The 20,204-nt window shown below is 35.3% G+C and overlaps 1 pseudogene; it reads right to left on the reverse strand.

Moving 5' to 3' along the window:
• Positions 1-1,064: 1,064 nt before the first annotated feature.
• Positions 1,065-18,426, reverse strand: LOC149555169 (uncharacterized; annotated as a pseudogene).
• Positions 18,427-20,204: the final 1,778 nt, after the last annotated feature.

Raw genomic sequence — 20,204 nt, forward strand, 5'->3', positions numbered from 1 at the left:
AGTGTTTTTACATGTATGGAGATTTCAATTCACACTTTTTGATCCATAATTTGGAGAAAAAAATGCAGCCATTTTAAGAACAACTATGGATTGTGGAAACTTGCTATGTTTGAATGTTGTAATATTTTCTTTGCATTTTGATCACGAAGAAAGCTATAGATTGTACTCATTGGCAATACTCAATAGTTAGATTCAAATTATTTATGTTGAAAGCTTGAATTGCTATAAAGAATAAATTATTATGCAAATAGTTTTTCTCTATGTTGTATTAATTTACTCAAAATTTGAGAAAGAGGTTATTGAAAGGATTTTTATTACCATAGATAGGCGACAAGTGTATGATAATCAAAGTTTTGTTTATCACGAAAAGGGTTCTCTTAAACTCATCTTCTTTAACTGTTCATCCCTAGAAGAGAGATCAACAACATTGAAGCAAGTACAAATGTTTCTTATTATCATAACCATTCTATCGTTAACAATCTCAAACAAAGAATATAGTTTTCTCACAATGGAAAGGAAACAAATCATCAAAATACAACCTAGATCTTGTTTTTTGTTGTTTTTTTACTATTGCATGCCACCATTTTTAGGTTTATCATAGAAGTTTGTTGGGTGACTTCTTTGTGAATATTGGCATATGCCCTTTTTCTTTGTGAATGCTATTGTTCTTTAGGTCTTCAATACAACTATATGTATCAAGGAAACATTGCTAGTGAACATAAAAAATGTATTATATATGGCCAATGTATTGAGTTAACGAATTTATGCATCTTAAGATTTAAATTACATGTCCTTCTGAATTAGATAAATTATATGTCCTTCTGAATTGGATAAATTGTATGTCCAAAGACACTATAATATAAGATAACTTTTGTGTTACTCAAAATATTCTCTCCCCTTTTAATATTTTATACAATTATATATTTTTATCAACCTAGCCATTACACTTTATAGCATTGTTGTTGCTATTTAGCATTAAACATGGAATGACAATGACAATGTAAGGAATGAAAAAAGCTGTTTTAAATTTAAAGCAAAATAATATTTTAACCAAATTACAAGATTCAGAATATGAAAGGACAAAGCACTTTTCTTTGCTTGGGGTAGTTATCAATCTTGTGCAAATACCATTGTCTCGTGGCATAGCTTCTACCTGCCATGTACACCACTGTATAGAGTCTGAGAGATGACGGCCAATCCCATCTAATCAACAATCTCAAATAGATAATGTGGGCAGACCACCAAATCAAACAAACCTCCGCTGGGAATTACATACCCTCTTTTCCCATCCTTTCTGAGCCTTGACAAGAGATAATGAAGATAAAAATTTTCTCCAATTCCAACACAAAACAACACAACTCCAACCCACATCAAGTTCCAAGCCGGTGGCTGCAAGCCCTCTGAGATCTGCTGGGCGTACAAAAGATTAATAGTTTGAAAGAAATACATAATTGAAATCAATAAAGCGGCCTGCAGGGTTATATCACCAGATTAACGATGAAGAAATAAGACCTGCAAAACCCATGATATTATATATACATTGATTTTTAGTGCATGGTAGAAGAAGAATTCTATGTTAAAACAAAACTCCAAATGAAAAAAAACTGAATTTTATGCATCAAAACCATTGTTTCTACTGCCATAGAACTCTCAATCTTCAGGATTTTTCAGGGAAGATGACAAATTTGAAGCAGCAGGTTTCAGTAGATTTCAATTCTATAAATGAAAAATGAAAAATAATAGTAAGAGAAGAGAAGCAGTATCATATACACTTGCCTCCAATTCTCTTTTAAGGAAGTGTATAGTTAAAGCAAATGTAAGGGCGAGAAGATTTTGGCCTGCTGATCCAATGTTTTCCAGTTTGTAAATCAAGAACAGTGATGAAGCTGCCAAGGATGGGCCATAAAAAATAAGCATGCCATTTGTACTGGATATCTTCTTGGCTTCTTTTACTTCTCTTGTCTAAGAAAATTTGGACTTATTTGATAGGGGAAGATATGAATGGAGTATAAATGAGGTTCAGTCACTTGTAGGCATTGAAGTTTTGAGTAGTATCATTTATATACCAGCACGTACTTGCAGGTGCAAGGGTCATGCTGATTTAATGCAACAATTAATTTTCTAAAAGATCCTTTAATTATTTTTTATTAAGGCTAGAAAATTAGTAAAATTCAAAATTTATAGTGTTGGTTTTATGTAAAGATTATATTTTCTCAGGATAAGCTCCATAGCTCTTATTTTTGGCAGATTTGAAAATTCCAGATCCTTTAATTCTAAATATTACAAACTCTCTAACAAGATAGGGTCAAGTGATGGTATTTTTGTAAGAATCTATGCATATAAAGATGGAAAGGTGACTAAAAAGAAATGAATCATACTTTCAGAAGGAAATGAATTGTAAAAACACAGATAGGTGCATAAACACATTCATGTCATTATCATCATCATAGAAGCCAAATCATACATTGCTCTCTTGGTATCACGAATATATAGATTTAAGACCAACAACAAGAAAGGTTAATTACACAGAGTCCATTCCATATGCTACATAAAAAATACTAGGCAAGAAATGATTATCATAGAATGTGTAATGGGCACCCTTGAATGTCCCAAAAACTAAACCAAACTGCTGAAAGGAATTATGTCAACAGTTTGCATTCAACCTCTTATTTCTACGTTTAATGTTTTAAACCCCTTATAACTCCAAAAATCAAATGTTCATTTGTTTGTTGTGTTTGTGCATGGAATTGGTATCATACAACATAAACAAGAAAGAAACTACAATAATATGCAAAGTGGAAATGAACTACAGCCAAATAAATGTTATTTTCAGAACTCATAAACCCAAATACATGGTAGATTTATCAACTAACTAATTACTTCAGCATTATTGACATAATAATCCAGCACATGCTTTTGAAATTGCTGCTATAGTACTTTGTCCTTCAATCAGTCCACTACCTTTGTAATATCATTCTCTCAAAGCGGCATAAGCGTCGGATAAGTAGTGAAGAAGATATGAGCAAAATACCAAATCTACCTGTAGCTGGAAATGCAATTAAACTGCCTAATAATGAAGCTGATAACAAAGAATTCCAAAGGCCAAACCCCAAAGGAATGACATCTAGAATGTTACAAGAGAGGATAAACGTCCTCAAATGCCAAGAACGGAGCTGCAACTCACACACCAATTTCTTCTCATATTCAACCTGTCTAATGAAGCCATAAATGCTTCCTTTTATTCTATTTCCAAGGGTCCGCTCAACTCATATGGGCAATGTGGGATAAAATATGTGTAATATATAAAACATATATTAAAATACCCCTTATGTCTCCCTTGGGTACACATCACCATAAAATAAATATTAAAGTAACACTTTAATAATTTACAATTAAATTAGACGTTACTTTAATAAAAATTCAGGCATTAAAATGTATTAGCAATCGGACTCCGAATAATGCGAGTGATAGCTCATCGAAAAGCTCTCATCGAGGAGTATCGAATCCAATCACCAAAATTGACCTGCACTGTGTCCTGCCGACTTACTAAAAATAGTAAGTATTCTTGAAACTGAGTAAATCAACTTTGTTTTGGCCCAAACTGGAAATGACTAGGCCAAAACACTCCAGGATCCCATTAAACCCTTCGTTAGCCCTCAGGACCATGTAGAACAAGGATAATGCACACACACTTGCTCAACTACTAAAATGGGGACATTACAGTCCACCCCCTTGAAATTTCTTGTCCTCAAGCAATCTCAGTCCAGCCTGTTGAATAACCTGCTCACTCTCCCATGTAGAATCTTGCTCCGACAGGTCTTTCCATTCGACCAAATACTCCTTCACTATCCTGTTTCTAAGCTTCCTCTCTCTGGTGTCCAAAATAGCCTTGGGTACTAACACAAGCTTCTCCTCCTCATCCAAAGGAGGTAAATCTGTAGAAGGCACTACACTCTGACCAATGGCTTTCTTAAGCCTAGACACATGAAACACATTGTGCACTCGACTGCCCTCCTGAAGCTCAAGCTCATAGGCAACTTTGCCCACTTTGCGAATCACCCTGTAGGGACCATAAAATTTAGGTTTCAACTTTTCAGCTCCACTCTTCTTGAGCGATGACTGTCTATATGGTTGTAGCCTCAAGTAAACCATATCCCCTACCTCAAAGCTACGCTCTATTTGGTGCTGATCAGCATACAATTTCTGTTGATTCTGGGCCTGTTGTATATTCTCTTTGAGCACTTTCAAGATGTCCTGACTATCCTGCAATAAGTTTTTGGCTTTGGGCACTCTACTGTCCCCCAAAACTAAATCCATGAAGCTAGGTGCTTCATAACCATAGAGTGCCATGAAAGGAGTCATCTTGATGGACATATGATAAGTGGTGTTATAACAATACTCTCCCGTATGTAACCATCTGATCCAAGCCTTTTGTTGTGTAGTTACATAGTTCCTCAAATATCCTTCTACCCATTTATTCACAATCTCTGTTTGCCCATCTGTTTGCGGATGATAACTAGTGCTAGGTGTAAGATCTGTACCACACAACCTAAACAACTCTTGCCAAAAAATGCTCATAAACTTACTATCCTGGTCGCTGACAATGAATCTGGGCAGCCCATGTAACCTAAATATCTCTCTAAAGAAAAGATCTGCCACCTATGCTGCTGTGTAAGTGGATGAAATAGCAAAGAAGTGAGAAAACTTCGTCAAGCGGTCCACCACCACATAGATGCGATCCCTTCCCTACACTCATGGTAAACCAGTGATGAAGTCCATCAAAATACTTTCCTATTTCCTATTAGGAATGGGCAAGGGCTATAATAAACCTGCAGGAAATGTGTGCTCTCCCTTATTCTGTTGACAAACCACACACTCCCTGACATACCTCTGAACATCATCCTTGAGCCCTTTCCATGAAAATCGCTCTCGAATCTGCCTATACATCTTGAAGACCCCTGGATGTCCAGCTTTAGGTGCATTATGAAATGCCTTCAGTATCACCTCTCTTAAATGTGATGACGGAATCAAATAAACCCTGTCCTAAACTCTGATCAATCCATCTATCACCTCATAGCGATCATCCTGTATGGTACCTGAAATCAATCCAGAAGCCCAAGCATCTCTGACATACTCTACTATAATCTGATCTCTCCAATCTCTTGAAATCTCTGCCAGAGCACATAAGTGAGGTCTCCTAGATAAGGCATCAGCCACCACATTTTTCTTACCTTTGACAAACTCTATGTCAAAGTCATAAGCCTGCAATTTAGTCACCCATTTTTGTTGCCAGTCATTAAGATCACACTAGCTCATGAAGTATTTAATACTGTTGTGATCAGTCTTGATCACAAAACGTCCACCTACCAAATATGATCGAAATTTGGCGAATGCATGCATTATGGCCAACATCTCCCGGTCATAGACAGAATAACTTTTCTCAACTCCTCAAAGCTTCCTACTCTCGAATGCAATGGGATGCTTCTCCTGCATCAATACTGCTCCAATCCCATCACCTGATGCATCACAATGAAGCTCAAAAGGCTTCATGAAACTCGGTAGAGCTAGAACTGGACATGAAGACATTACCTGCTTGAAATGCTCAAAACACCTCTATGCTGCCCCTATCCACACGAAGGCTCCTTTCCTAGTAAGATCTGTCAAGGGTGTAGCAATCTGTGAGAATCCCTTAACAAAACTCCTATAAAAACCACATAAACTAAAGAATCCCTTAAGTTGTGTAAGGTTTGTGGGAGTAGGCCACTCTACAATAGCTCTAATCTTTTCGGGATCAACTCGAACGCCATCTGCACTAATGATATGCCCAAGGTAAAGGAGCTCAGTCATGCCAAACTCACATTTAGATTCCTTGGCATACAATGACTCTCTCTCCACAATAGATAAAACCTCCTCCAGATGATGTGAGTGCTCCTCCCAGGTCTTACTGAAGACCAAGATGTCATCAAAGAAGATCAAGACAAATCCCCTCAACTGCTTCCTGAATACCTGGTTCATACAACTCTGAAATGTAGCGGGTGCATTGGTTAGACCAAACGGCATAACCATGAACTCAAAGTGGCCATAGTGACATCGGAAGGCTGTTTTCTCAATGTCCTTTGCTCTCATCCTGATCTAATGGTATCTGGATCACAAATCAATTTTGGTGAAGAAGCATGCCCCATGCAACTCATCAATCAGCTCATCAATCCTAGGAATGGGATACCTATTTTTAATTATTTTCTTATTCAGTGCCCTGTAATCGATGCACATGCACATCGTCCCATCCTTCTTCTTTACCAACACTACAGCTGAAGCAAAGGGGCTCTTACTAGGCCTGATATGCCCCATCTCCAACAAATCCTTAATCGCCTTCTCTATCTCATACTTTGTTTCTTAGGATGATGATAGGGAGTAATCATAACTGGTTTGGCTCCCTCCTTGAGCTCAATAACATGTTCCATCCCTCTATCAGGAGGGACCCCATGAGGAATATTGCTAAATACTTTAGCGTGTCTATCGAGTATCTTCTAGACATCTGGTGGATGACTCTTTTCTTGTGGCTCTGGTGAAGTTGGCATAATGTAGCACTCTGCCGCCCACTCTATGTCATCATGACGAAAAAGTCTCTGCATTCTCCTCAAGGACACTACTTTGCAACCTCCATCTGAAAGTCCTCTAAGTACCACAGTTCTACCCTCATGTTGGAATCTCATCTCCAATTTCACTAGGTTGAGTGTGAACTCAACTAGTGAAGCCATCCATGTCATGCCGAGGATGACATCATAATCTCCCATGTCCACAATATAGAACTCATCCTCCAACTCCTAGCCATCTCCAAACCTGATGCGAAGATTAGATATCTTTCGAGTGCATAATAATTTATCACCGTTAGCCACCATGACTCTAAACCCATCATGCTCCTCTGTCTGTAACCCTCTCCTGGTGACCAACTGTGCATCTATGAAATTATGTGTAGCCCCAATGTCAATAAGAGATATCACTTTCTGCCCCTGGATAGTACCCCTGATCTTAAATGTAATTTCCTTTTGGGCCCCTGTCAAGCGTTCCAATGATCTATCATCCTTAGGAATGCTGCTCTCCTCTATAGTGTTACCCTCATCTGAATCAAAGTGCTGACCCTCCCCCTTTGACTCTGACTTTTCTGCTAAAAAATACTCTATTTGATTTGCCTTAGCCTTGAGAGAACATTTATGAGATAAGTCCCAAGGCTCTCTACAATGGAAGCACAACTTCTTCTTTCAAAGTTCATTCAAGGTTTCATTGTCTAGTCCTTTTGATCCTTCTTTGGGTTTTCTATACTCTTTCTGAAATGGTTTTTTGTCTTGGTCCTTGCAGTAGAAAGAATCTGTTGGATAGTTTTTTCCTTTGTATATCGAAGGGGCTAAATCTCGTGCCTTTTTAGTTGCTTCAGCTAAGGTGAGTGGATCATGTCCCTTCACCCAACCTTGTAATGGATCAGCAAGACCATCACAAAATAACACCACCAATCTCCTAGGAGAGATATCAGTAACAAGTACAGACAAGTGCTGAAACTCGACAATGTAAGCATCCACAGAACCTGACTATTTTAACTGTGCTAGCTCCTTGAAATGTAACTCAGGATCCCTAGTGTCAAATCTCTCAATCAATTTTTCAGTGAATTCCTCATAGGATGTAATCTGATTATGCCCCAAAGTCCCCATGCCATGATGCCACCATTCATGTGCAATGCCATCCAAGTGTATAGCCGCATACTTGATAGCCTCCTCCTCAGGCATAGGATTTAGCTGCAAGTATGTATCTACCTTCTGCACCCAAGCTCGTGCAGTCATCTTCCCTGAAGCATCATAATAAGGTAAAGAAAGTTTTCCAACTTTCTTCCTCAGCTCAAAGTTTTGATTCCTCCCTCCTGCTCTAGGAATGTGTCTCATCCTCAAGTCCATATAATCTCTGAGGAAAATATTTGCCTGAAACTCTGGTCCACTAGCCTCCCAGTCCCTCCTGAACTGATCCTGTAACTCGGTAATCTACGGTTCATTTACTGGTTGAACCGGATCTCTGGGTGGGAAAGTGGGTAGAAGAGGTCTCGAGTTCACAGTCCACGCTGGGCGTGCAACGTGTCTAAAGTTATCAGCCTCATTCCCATTGTTGACATGTCCATTATTACCATTAATGTTATTCTCAGGACCATTTTTGTTGCCTTGGCCTCCATGGTTATTGTTTCCCCCATTGTTATTTTTTTCCTCGTTGTTATTGTTTCTGTTGTTGGCATCACCTGGATTAATATTGACACCCATCTGTCTTTCCATGAGCTGCAACATCATGTCCATTCACCTATTCTACTCCTGCTGCATACGCTGCCCTTGCTCTAATGTATCGAGTAACTGTCTGAACAGTACCTCCCCCTGATCTGGACCAGCATTTTCGCCTCTGCCTAATCCTGTATTCCTGTCATCTCGATCACCCATATTATTGTCCTAATCAAAGAATATCTCCTCTGTGTCTGTATGGTTGGATTCAATGTCCACCTGCACGGATGTACTAGACTGTTTGCTTTGCGAGTTTGAAATCCTATTTTTTCTTGCTCTGGTATCACGAAAATTATAAGACCCCTATCGCATGCTCAAACATAAATGCTTAACCTGTGTTTTTTATTTATTTTTGATTTTAGTGTTTTGACATTTCGTTAAACACTTTTTCCCTCTATTTGGCTGTTCCAAATTTCCTATAAGACCTCCACAGGATGGCAGGACTTATAGCTCTAATACCACTGTAATGGGCACCCCTGAATGTCGCAAAAACTAAACCAAATTGCTGAAAGGAATTATGTCAACAGTTTGCATTCAACCTCTTATTTCTCCGTTTAATGTTTTAAACCCCTTATAACTCCAGAAATCAAACGTTCATTTGTTTGTTGTGTTTGTCCATGGAATTGGTATCATACAACATAAACAAGAAAGAAACTACAATAATATGCAAAGTGGAAATGAACTACAACCAAATAAATGTTATTTTCAGAATTCATAAAACCAAATACATGGCAGATTTATCAACTCACTAATTACTTCAGCATTATTGACATAATACTCCAGCACATGCTTTCGAACTTGTTGCTACAATACTTTGTCCTTCAATCAGTCCAGTACCTTCATAATATCATTCTCTCAAAGCAGCATAAGCGTCGGCCACGTAGTGAAGACGATATGAGCAAAATACCAAATCTGCCTCTAGCCGAAAATGCAATTAAACTGCCTAATAATGAAGCCGATAACAAAGAATTCCAAAGGCCAAACCCCAAAGGAATGACGTCTAGAATGTTACAAGAGAGGATAAACATCCTCAAATGCCAAGAACGATGCTGCAACTCACACACCAATTTCTTCTCATATTCAACCTGTCTAATGAAGCCACAAATGCTTCCTTTTATTCTATTTCCAAGGGTCCACTCAACTCATATGGGCAATGTGGGATAAAAGATGTGTAATAAATAAAACATATATTAAAATACCCCTTATGTCTCCCTTGGGTACACATCACCATAAAATAAATATTAAAGTAACACTTTAATATTTTACAATTAAATTAGACGTTACTTTAATAAAACTTTAGGCATTAAAATGTATTAGCAATCGGACTCCGAATAATACGAGTGATAGCTCATCAAAAAGCTCTCATCGAGGAGTATCGAATCCAATCACCAAAATTGACCTGCACTGTGTCCTGCCGACTTACTAAAAATAGTAAGTATGCCTGAAACTGAGTAAATCAACTTCATTTTGGCCCAAACTGGAAATGACTAGGCCAAAACACTCTAGGATCCCATTAAACCCTTCGTTAGCCCTCGAGACCATGTAGAACAAGGCTAATGCACACAGACTTGGTCAACTGCTAAAATGGGGACATTACAGGGTCAAGTGATGGTATTTTTGTAAGAATCTATGCATATAAAGATGGAAAAGTGACTAAAAAGAAATGAATCATACTTTCAGAAGGAAATGAATTGTAAAAACACAGATAGGTGTAAAAACACATTCATGTCATCATCATCATCATAGAAGCCAAATCATACATTGCTCTCTTGGTATCACGAATATATAGATTTAAGACCAACAACAAGAAAGTTTAATTACACAGAGTCCATTCCATATGCTACATAAAAAATACTAGGCAAGAAATGATTATCGTAGAATGACAGTGGAAAGACTTAATCAGCCAGACAATGAACAATTATAATATGGAACTGCAATATACAAGTATTGGAAATATAGTATAGATCAACAATAATACTAGACAACCTAATAATGAATGCCTATGAGTTTTGTTGTCTATGCTCAAAGGCATGAAATTAGAAACATCTTAATTTGTTTTTTTGATATTACGGAAGGGGGTTGGTTAGTTTAATGGTATTGACTCACAGCTGATTTTCAACTCTTTTTGTTGTTTTCAGTCAGCCTCCATTTTCGCTGCTTCTAAATATAAATAACATCAAACTATGAGTAAAGAGGGTAATGGAAACTTATTAAAAGTTAAGTCTAGAGTGAACTGATAAAGGTAGAAGAGTGAGGTGGAGTGAAGGGAAGTTAAAAGAAGAGAGGGAAGTGGAAAGAAATTAGGAAGCAGAGTTAGAAATAGAGAGTAATAAATAATTAAAAATTACTACTTCACTCTCCTGTTAATAAGTTAGACAATTAAATAGGTCAATAAATTTGATTGTGTGAGATGGAGAAAAAGGGAAAATAAATAAATGTGTTTATTTACCAAAGAAGCATGATTATAATAATGGGGTGAAATAGATAATGTTTTCTAGTACAATAAATTAATGATAACATAAGAAAGAGATTAAATTGAGACATCTATCTATTTAGAATAGTGATAGAAAGTTACATGGATTATTAAATCAATAAGGAATGACAAGAAAATAAGACATAATCAATTAATTTAATTAAATGGTCAACGTTAATTTCATAGTGAAATTATGATGCAATGTTGATTTAAAAAAAAAGACCAAGCAAATGACATAAAATATACATTAAGAAGTGTAGGTGCAAGCCTTGACCAATTTCTATTGTCAACAAAACTCATATTTGCTAAGATTGGAGAACAAACCAAAATTTATTGAAAAATTGCAAAAGAAAATGTTTACTTATTAGCTATTGAGTTAACTCATCCCAAAGTCACATCTTAAATACAAGCCAATAAACAAAACAAGTCTAAAATTTCTAAATAATGCCCTCAAAACATTTAAATAAAGACTTACACTCATCATATTATGATTATGCCTCAAGAAAATATTGGTTACATTCATTAAGTAATTCTTCATACCCAAGCGACTAGTGGTCCACATTATCTAGTATAACATTTATGTTTTCTACATGAGTGGGATTGATCTATGACATGTCCAACCAATGCAATAAATATATATGGATAAATTTTTTTATGCATACTAGTAATGAGCCATATTTAGAGTGTATGGATCCATCCTCAATAAGTGTTTACAGAATGAGGAGGATATATCTCCTAAAAGATAGTTCTATTAGTGGTATATTTTAAGGTTTGTCCCTATTGAAAAAGTAATAGAGAAAAATTATTAAATTATTATATGTGTGGTGTAGAATGTGTTGGAGGAGACATAAGGACATAAAAAATTTATTTTATATGTAAAGGTGAAGGGGAATCTAAAGTTTTAAAGGATGTATCTTCAACCATGAGGAATGGGAAAGGATATTTAGGGCTCGTTTGGTTGCAAGCATAGGAATAGGAAATTAGAATGGAAAATGGAAAGGGGAATGTAAATAGGGAATGGAAGTGGAAAATGGCAATCTCAGTCTCGTTTGGTTCATTTAAAATTTAATTGAGAATTTAGTTTAAATTTCAAAGATCTTGGCATTAACTCAAAAACTTTGTCAAAAGAATGATGGTTGTGGAGAAATCAAACAAAAACAAAATGGGAGATTTGATGTGTTTATGATTGGTGCGGAGCCAACCATACTGAAACTCTAGGCAAGGATGCAATTTTTTTCAAACGTGGTTCCTATAGCTCCTATGAAATACATTTCTTTTTGTAGAATGTCTAGTAAACTTGCATTTTGCAAAGCTAGCAAGGGGTTTTGTGGACAAAGAAAACTTAGTAATTGTTACATTGAGCTCCTTCCTTGGATGGTTGTAATCAATCCAAGTCTGAATGATGTGTCCATTGTTGAGAATGAGTTGTTCGAATTGAGCTCCAGACCAATACCTGACAGACTTAGATTCTAACAAAGTGAGATCATTAAGATCTGCATCGACATGGTGGCTGTTAATAGCTTGAAACTCTTCGCTCTTTCCTCTATCGATCTCCACTCCAAAGAGATGATAAAAAACCTTCCCAATGGAGGAGACATTGAACAAACCGAGCTACTGACCTGCTAGAGCTCCCAGTGGAAATTTGTTTGGGGTAATGATAAACGCTAGGTTGTGAAGAATTTGAAGCAGAAGGAACCACGTTGAACATGAAAGTTTTGCTGAAGGAGAGACTTGGGAGTAATCAAACTCGGATTTCTTCGATCGAAGAACAGAGTGCCCAGATCAAGGTGGTCTAATTTTTTTCCCTCCATTCTAATAACAGGTATTTTTGGGAATGAACATATGCTCATTTTGGGATAAAATGGGAATACATATTCCTATTCCCCCTTCTCATTCCATTCACCAAGTCCCATTTGGTTGGTGGAATATGAGTGGAATAGGAAAACGAAATTAGAATATGTTTTATATTCGCTGTTTGGTAAGCTCAATCGGAATTGGGAATAGGAAGACATATTCTAATTTTGCCCCTAAAATGAGCATATGTCTATGCCAAAAAATATCTGTTATTGGAATAGGCCATTTCCATTCTCATTCCGATTTTTCATTAATATATATATATATATATATATTTTTTTAAATTTAAAAAGAAAAAAAAATTAAATTTTTTTTTTTTTTTTTTCCGAATTTTTTTTTTTTTTTTTTACTTTTACTTTTTGAATTTTTTTTGTTAAATTTTTTAATAACATATTTTAAAATTATATCTATTTGTTTAAAAAAATGAAAATGAAAATGAATTAACTAAAAAAATAATAAATTAAATTTTTTTTTAAAGAAAAATGTTTTTAAAAATACAAAATTTAACCTTATCCTATTCTATTTTTGTACAACCAAACAATAGATTAACATATTCCCAGTCGAATTCCAACTGCACCAAACATGATTAGAATTGCCTATTTCTATTCCCATTCCTCATTTCCATTCCCATTCCATTTTTCTATTCTAATTTTCTATTCCTATGCCAGCAACCAAACGGGGCCCAAATGAAGAATACAAATAGATATTTTAATTTTCAATGACTAATCCATTTGTATTCCAACAACCAAATGAGCACTTATGGAAGTATGATAGTAGAAAACAAATGATGCATGATTTAGTTAAGAATAATAAGGGATAGAGATAAGATGAGTGATGTAGCTCTTTAATGTAGTTTTGGATGAGATGTAAGAGATAAATAATTAATTTAAAAACACATCTAAAAACCATCGAAGCCCTAAAGTTATTGACAAGGATATAATAATGTGAGTGTTACTGGAAGCAATATTGGGTTAGAATCTTCAAGATGAATATTAATTGCAATTTATTTCTCACAATGATTGTTAAAAATTATTTAGAATCTATCATGATTCGATTTACATATTAGGATTTTCACTTGATAGTCATAATATTATGAAAAGAAAAGAAATATAATATCAATTATTGTTTTGTCAGAAAAATATAAATTAAATGACTAAAAAAATATGTTTTAAAATTCAAACACTTCATGAAATTAATATCACTTAAAAATTTTCTCTTTAACTTTCTTTATAAATTTTGAAGATTAAAACATGTAGCTTTCTTTGTGTAATTTAATAAAAATATAATAAGAAGTTTAACTACAAAACTAACTAATAAAAAATAAATATTATATGAAACAATTGAAATTGAAAGTTTTAATTCCTCTAAAAAAATTCCATTTATGTTTACTCAGAAGTTAGGAAATTTTTAAACTAATAAAAGTTAAATATTATTTTAAAAACCTAAAATTTACAAATCTAAAGCCCATAAAAAATTTCTGATTTTAAATACTCAAATCAAAATTTCTACAAGGAAAAAAATTTAAAAAAAATTTAAATTTAAAGTTCAAAAGCAATACTCTCGCAAAGTCTACATAGCACATGAAAGGACTGTAATTACCAATCACCCTTAAGCACCACACACCGAGGGAGAAATTAAATCTGGAAAAACAAGTCAACTTTGACTATTTAATACTTTTAGCCTTAGGAATTAAGCCTTACTGCATGATGTTGTTTAAGCTGTAAACACAATTTATTTAAAAGTGCCTTGAATTCAATTATATTTTTTATTTTTTTCAACAATACTATTTCTACTTTCAATGCACTAAGGAGACTCCAAATTGCCTGCATCATCCTTGTTCTGATTACCATGTAAAGAATGCCCAATGCAGACCCAATTGAAATGTTTCTAGATTCACATGAATGCCTTGTTCATAAACATTGTGACTGCCTCTAATTTGATATTTAGTAGGAACGACTCGTGTGTTGATGGAGAAATCTGGTTGCGTGGCACCCAAGTCACTAGTTGTTTGGTTAAATTGTGCTCCACAGTGGTTAAATGTGCTCGGAGCATGATCTATCAATTTTGAGTGTGAATTGAGTGCTAATTCAATTTTTTGGATAGAGCATTCTTATCTTTTGTTGTCTTTCGAAAGAGGTTGTAAGACTTCATTTCTTAGGTTGTTAAAGTTTGAGCCAATACTCCACTCACAGTAGGAGCTAATACACATTTAATTTAGAAAAAAATTGTAGAATGCAATGTCTACAAACTATGGTGTCCCTGTGAAGTGTTATTTTCAAAAATTGTTAAGGCACATATTCTTTGGACTGTGTTGATTGAGGTTGCACAGTTGGAAAAAAATTCTCATTCAAAACGACATTTATATTTGGTATAATTTTCTTTTCTATTAGATAATAAAACAAAATTTGAAAATGATACATATTGAAAAAATAAAAGGATTTCATAAATTATTGAAATAGAATTTTTATTTTTACAAAATATTTCACAAGCATATTCTTATTTTGGAAAAAGAGGGGTAAAAATTTAACAAAACAAAAATGATTACAACAAGGAGATTTCAACAAGGAGCTCTATCCTGAGCAACAAGTTTATCAAATTCTTGCACCATCTCAAAGGGAAGCTGGCTTCTATCCATAATATTCCAGCCTAGAGCATGACTAGAAGCCCATTTGGCGAAACAATTAGTAGCTCTTTTATATTCACGAGGAACGTAATTAACCCTAATGAACTCAAGAGAGCTACAAAAGAGAAGAGTTTGATTAACAATAATGGCCAGCTACTAACTAACATCCTCAAACTCCTGTGAGGAAAGAAAGTTCACCACCACCTGAGAGTCAAACTCACAGATAATCTTGCACCATCCCTGCAAACAATATTGTTCCACAACATATAAAATGGCCTAAGCCTCCATGAGATTGTTAGTGTAATCAGCCTTATACACTAAGAAAAATAATTTAACATCACTAGAACTGCAATGAGCCACTCCCCCAATACTAGCAGGGCTTGGATTCCCGGAGAAAAACCATCAATGTTAATTTTTAGAACTCCACGGGAAGGAGGAGTCCAATTCCTATCTCGATTCACCCATCCTTTCCTCTATTGTCAAGGCTGCCTGGGCACTTTTTGATACCATTGAGCTGCAACCCCATCCTAAAGATGAAAATTGAGGCGATTGCATATAACAAGATCAGCCAGGTCCATACCCCCATCTAGCGCACACTTCACTTAAATAGTTTCCTGAAGAGTATGTGAGATCTTCCACCAAAGATGCATAAGATCAATTTGAACATCTTGGAAGATTCAATGATTCCTCTCTAGCTAGCTATGCCAAAGAATGAATGATGGGCCAGCAATCCAAGTAGCATGGAGAGGAGAAGACTTGGAGGGAGCACCGCCCAAGCAGGTCCAAAACTCAGGCAAAGAGGAATCATGCCTACAAGAGCAACCCCAAGCGCTCCACCAAAGGTGCCATAATTGAGTAGAAAAGGAGGAATGGAAGAATAGAAGGGAGAAAAAATCCTCCCCATTACCACACAAAACACAATAAGAGGGGCCCTGAAATCCATGTCTACAAAGATTATCCCATGTAAGACAACGGTTGTGATCCACTAGCCACATGAAAAAATTGCAGTTGGACCAACAAACTTTATTTCAAACTTGCTTCCACCAAGGAACCTCAACATCCCCGAATAACTATCTAGTTATCTCCTGTAAGCCTTAAAGTTAAAATAAAGACTTTAAACTTGGCAAGATTGAGTATATGTCAGTCTTAGCCCAAACCAATCTCCATTCACTGCATCCAATTGGATTTCATCATTCACATCGTCCAAGATGACAAGGGTACGAACTCCTCACAATTGGTTTCTCATTAGAGCTTTCTCCCGACTTGAAACTTCTTTATGGTAATTTATCAGACTGCTTAGAATTTCCTATTGCAATTCAAGAAGGCTAGTATTTTTCTTTGCAAAGAACCAAGCATCAAATCCACTGCAAATTTTATTATAAATAGCTTTTTCAATGTGGTTATACCGACACCATCGATACTAATGACTCTCACTTTCTCTATTTTATGCCTTGAGCCTAGATCTAATTTTTCAAGTAGGTCATAAATATCTATTTGGAGTTGAACAAGATGCTCAGAGACATCCAACGAAGTAATGTTTAAAGTATCTAACACGTCTTTCACAACTCTTTTTACTAGTCTTCCTTCTTACTTGCAAATCACCTTCCATTTATTACACTTTATTAAACAATAAATTATAAAAAATGAAGCCAGTTTATAGTGTTCTAGAGTTTAAGGTATATTTTACATGAATTCATAACAAAAAAAAGGAAAAAATTAAACATTTATAGATACTTATAGTATTGAACAACATGATAATTGGACATTTGTTATACATAGTAACGATGGTCAAACATATCTCAAAGGTATATTTATTATTTTAAAACTGTAGTCGTTCAACCTGTAATTGCTGTAATGTTACCGGTAAGGAGAGAGTAATGAGAAAATGTGAATCCTTTATTCAACAATAGTAAATTATGAATCTCTTATGTGAGAGATTTTGAGTTTGAATTTACTTAACTTTAATAAATAATTCACAATAAATATATTAATCTATACATAAAACTAAATAAGTATGCTAATGTAAATTACGAGACTTGATTTGACTTTTGAGAAGAAAACCTAAAGAAAGGGAGACCTAGAAACTTGAAAAGGAACAATGTCCTTGTGCACCGAAGACAACATTTTCTATCTAATTGGTCTAAGATTGATTACCGTAGCAGCATCATATTCTTCCACGCAAACCTACAAAGTTTCTTGATAGAAGAAAAATGTAATAGAATACATTATCTGGTATACTCATCTCTTGAACTATTGAAAGATGAATCTTTTATCAAAATCTAATGTTGCGAATGGAATTATCATGTGCAAGACACATTTAAAAGTATTGATGTGAGAAGTTGGATAACCTTCATCAGAATGGCTGAAAAATTGATCCTAAAGAAACAAACTTCATATGCACATTGCAAATCAAATATATAAAAAATTTGGGTATTTTTCGTCGGTTGCCACTCAACTCTTCCCCAAAATGAAACTGAAGGAAACACTTAAATCTAAGAAATCTTTCATATGGAGGTAAATTTTCAGGCGGCCCCATTCCAAATCTCCTTATTCAAATGCTATTACTGGGAGATGAAAATAAACCATAGAAGCAGGATGACAATCCGTCGTCTTTATCCATCTTGATGGTGGTAAATTTGTGGCATTTATATATGTAGCGGAGCTAGATCATATGTCCAACCACCGCTTCTTTTGTCCAACCTGAACATGACACTTGCTGGTAGAGGATCCTCTTAGAAGTAGCCTATCGGCTAATAAATGGTTGGTAAAATTTCTTCTTTTATCGATGATTGGTTCATTTTGTTGGAAATTAATGTTCAAACAGTTAGAGAGTTAGAAAATGAATCAAATTAGATTGTAGACATTTTTGAGTTAGTTGTTAATACGTTTAAGTTTCTTATAAGAAAAATAGGTATTACAGGGATCCGGAAACCCAAAAGTTCTTACATAACAAAGGACTATAAAATTGTCAAAACAAGCCTAGAAATAGTACTATGGGCAACAGAAAGACTAGAACAAAAAATAAACAAAAAGCCAAAGAAAAAACAAATGTAGACTAGAAAAACCAAAGAAAGAATTTGATAATCCTTTACTTACTCCTCTACCTTTCTTTCAAGGTCCTGAATGGTTTCTGCCACTTCATAGGCTCTCTGAAACTCCTCTGTCATTTGCTCCTAGTTCTTCACATAGGTCTGATCAAAGTGGCTTTGGGTCATGTCCGTTATGGTGTCCTCTTCCATCATGTCTTCTACTTTGTCCTTTCCCTCATTCTCCTCAACAAAACCCCTAGCTTTCAGCTTACCAGCAAGAGTAATACTGTTTTCATTGAGAGAGCTTAGAATAGAGATCATCTGGTTAGCCATGTTGTGGTTGTAAGTCTCCAGATTATGCATCCTTTTCTCAACTAACCTAATACAATCCCCTTGGTCTATTAGATTCCCTTGCTCAAACATCTTCCCCTGGCTTTCCAATTGTCCCATTTTTTCTTTTACCTCCTCAAATCCATGAAAAATTCATTTAATTGATATGAAGTTATCAATCATGCTATTTTTTGCATTGTTGAGCAAGTTCATTCCCACCTCCCTTGCATTGTCAGTGATGGCCACTAGTGCCAGTTCAATTAGTTCCTCCAACTGGATCTTTCCCTCTTTTTCTTGAAAGATTTGAGAATTCATGACTTCTCTCACAATCCCCATCTTTGAGGTTCTGCATTGAAAATTTTTCAAGCCATACACCTATATTTTATAACCACCTCACCACTTCCTTCCTCCATTTTCTCCTTTTCTTGCTCTTGTGTGGGAATTGGAGAGGGAGGAAGCACAAAAATCTCAGGACCTAAATCAATTTTCTCTTCTAAGGGCATATCCTCCTCTTAATTTTCTTTTCTAAGGGCATATCCTCCTCTGCTTCTTTTTGGGGTTACCAACCGTAAATTTATTGACTCATGGTTGCAAGCACTTTAGGCAAAAAGTCTCACTATTTCACCAAGGGTCAAAGTAAACAACTCTCAATTAAGAACCACAGTATGTGGAGACTTGAATCTTGGTTGTAGGCCCTACAAGAAAGAAAACCCGCCATTTCACCAAAGGTACAAGTCTAAAATTTATTGACTCTTGGTTGTAAGCACTTTAGGCAAGAAGCCATACTATTTCACCTAGGGTCAAAGTAAACAACTCTCAATTAATAACCATAATAAAGAGGGACCCGATGGAGACTTGAACCCTGGTTGTAGCCCCTATAGGAAAGAAGCCCCCCCATTTCACCAAAGGCACAAGCCTAACATTTATTGACTCTTGTTTGTAAGCACTTTAGGCAAGAAGCCTGACTATTTCATGAAGGGTCAAAGTAAACAACTCTCAATTAAGAACCACAGTAGAGAGCAACCCTGTGGAGACTTGAACCTTGATTGTAGGCCCTACATGAAAGAAGCCCTTAGGTAATAAGTTTAAGTTGGTTGTTAGCCACATTTAGTTTCTTGTCAATTGTATTATGCTCTTGTCATTTGTGTTAGCATAATTATAGGATATTGATGAATTTGTGTGACTATATATTTGTAATTACTATTACCAATGATTAATAACAAGCTTCATGTTTAGTCTCTTTGTTTTTGAATAGTTAGAGAGTTAGAAAATGAATCAAATTAGATTGTAGATGTGTTTGAGTTAGTTGTTAATTAGTCTAAGTTAGTTGTCAGCCACATTTAGTTTCATGTCAATTGTATTATGTCATTGTCATTTTTATTAGCATAATTATAGGATCTTGACAAAGTAATGTGACTATATATTTGTAATTACTATTATCAATGATTAATAACAAGCTTCATGATTAGTCTCTTTGTTTTTGAATTTGTTGTTTTATTTTTCAAGTACATTTGTGCACCACTATTCGTGATTTATGAACTACTATTGGAGATTTGTGAAGCACTACTTGACATTTTGTGAACCAC

The sequence above is a fragment of the Cupressus sempervirens genome, chromosome 5 (genome assembly GCF_028749045.1).
Source record: "Cupressus sempervirens isolate cs-2001-9-10 chromosome 5, ASM2874904v1, whole genome shotgun sequence".
In the NCBI taxonomy this organism is placed as follows: Eukaryota; Viridiplantae; Streptophyta; class Pinopsida; order Cupressales; family Cupressaceae; genus Cupressus; species Cupressus sempervirens.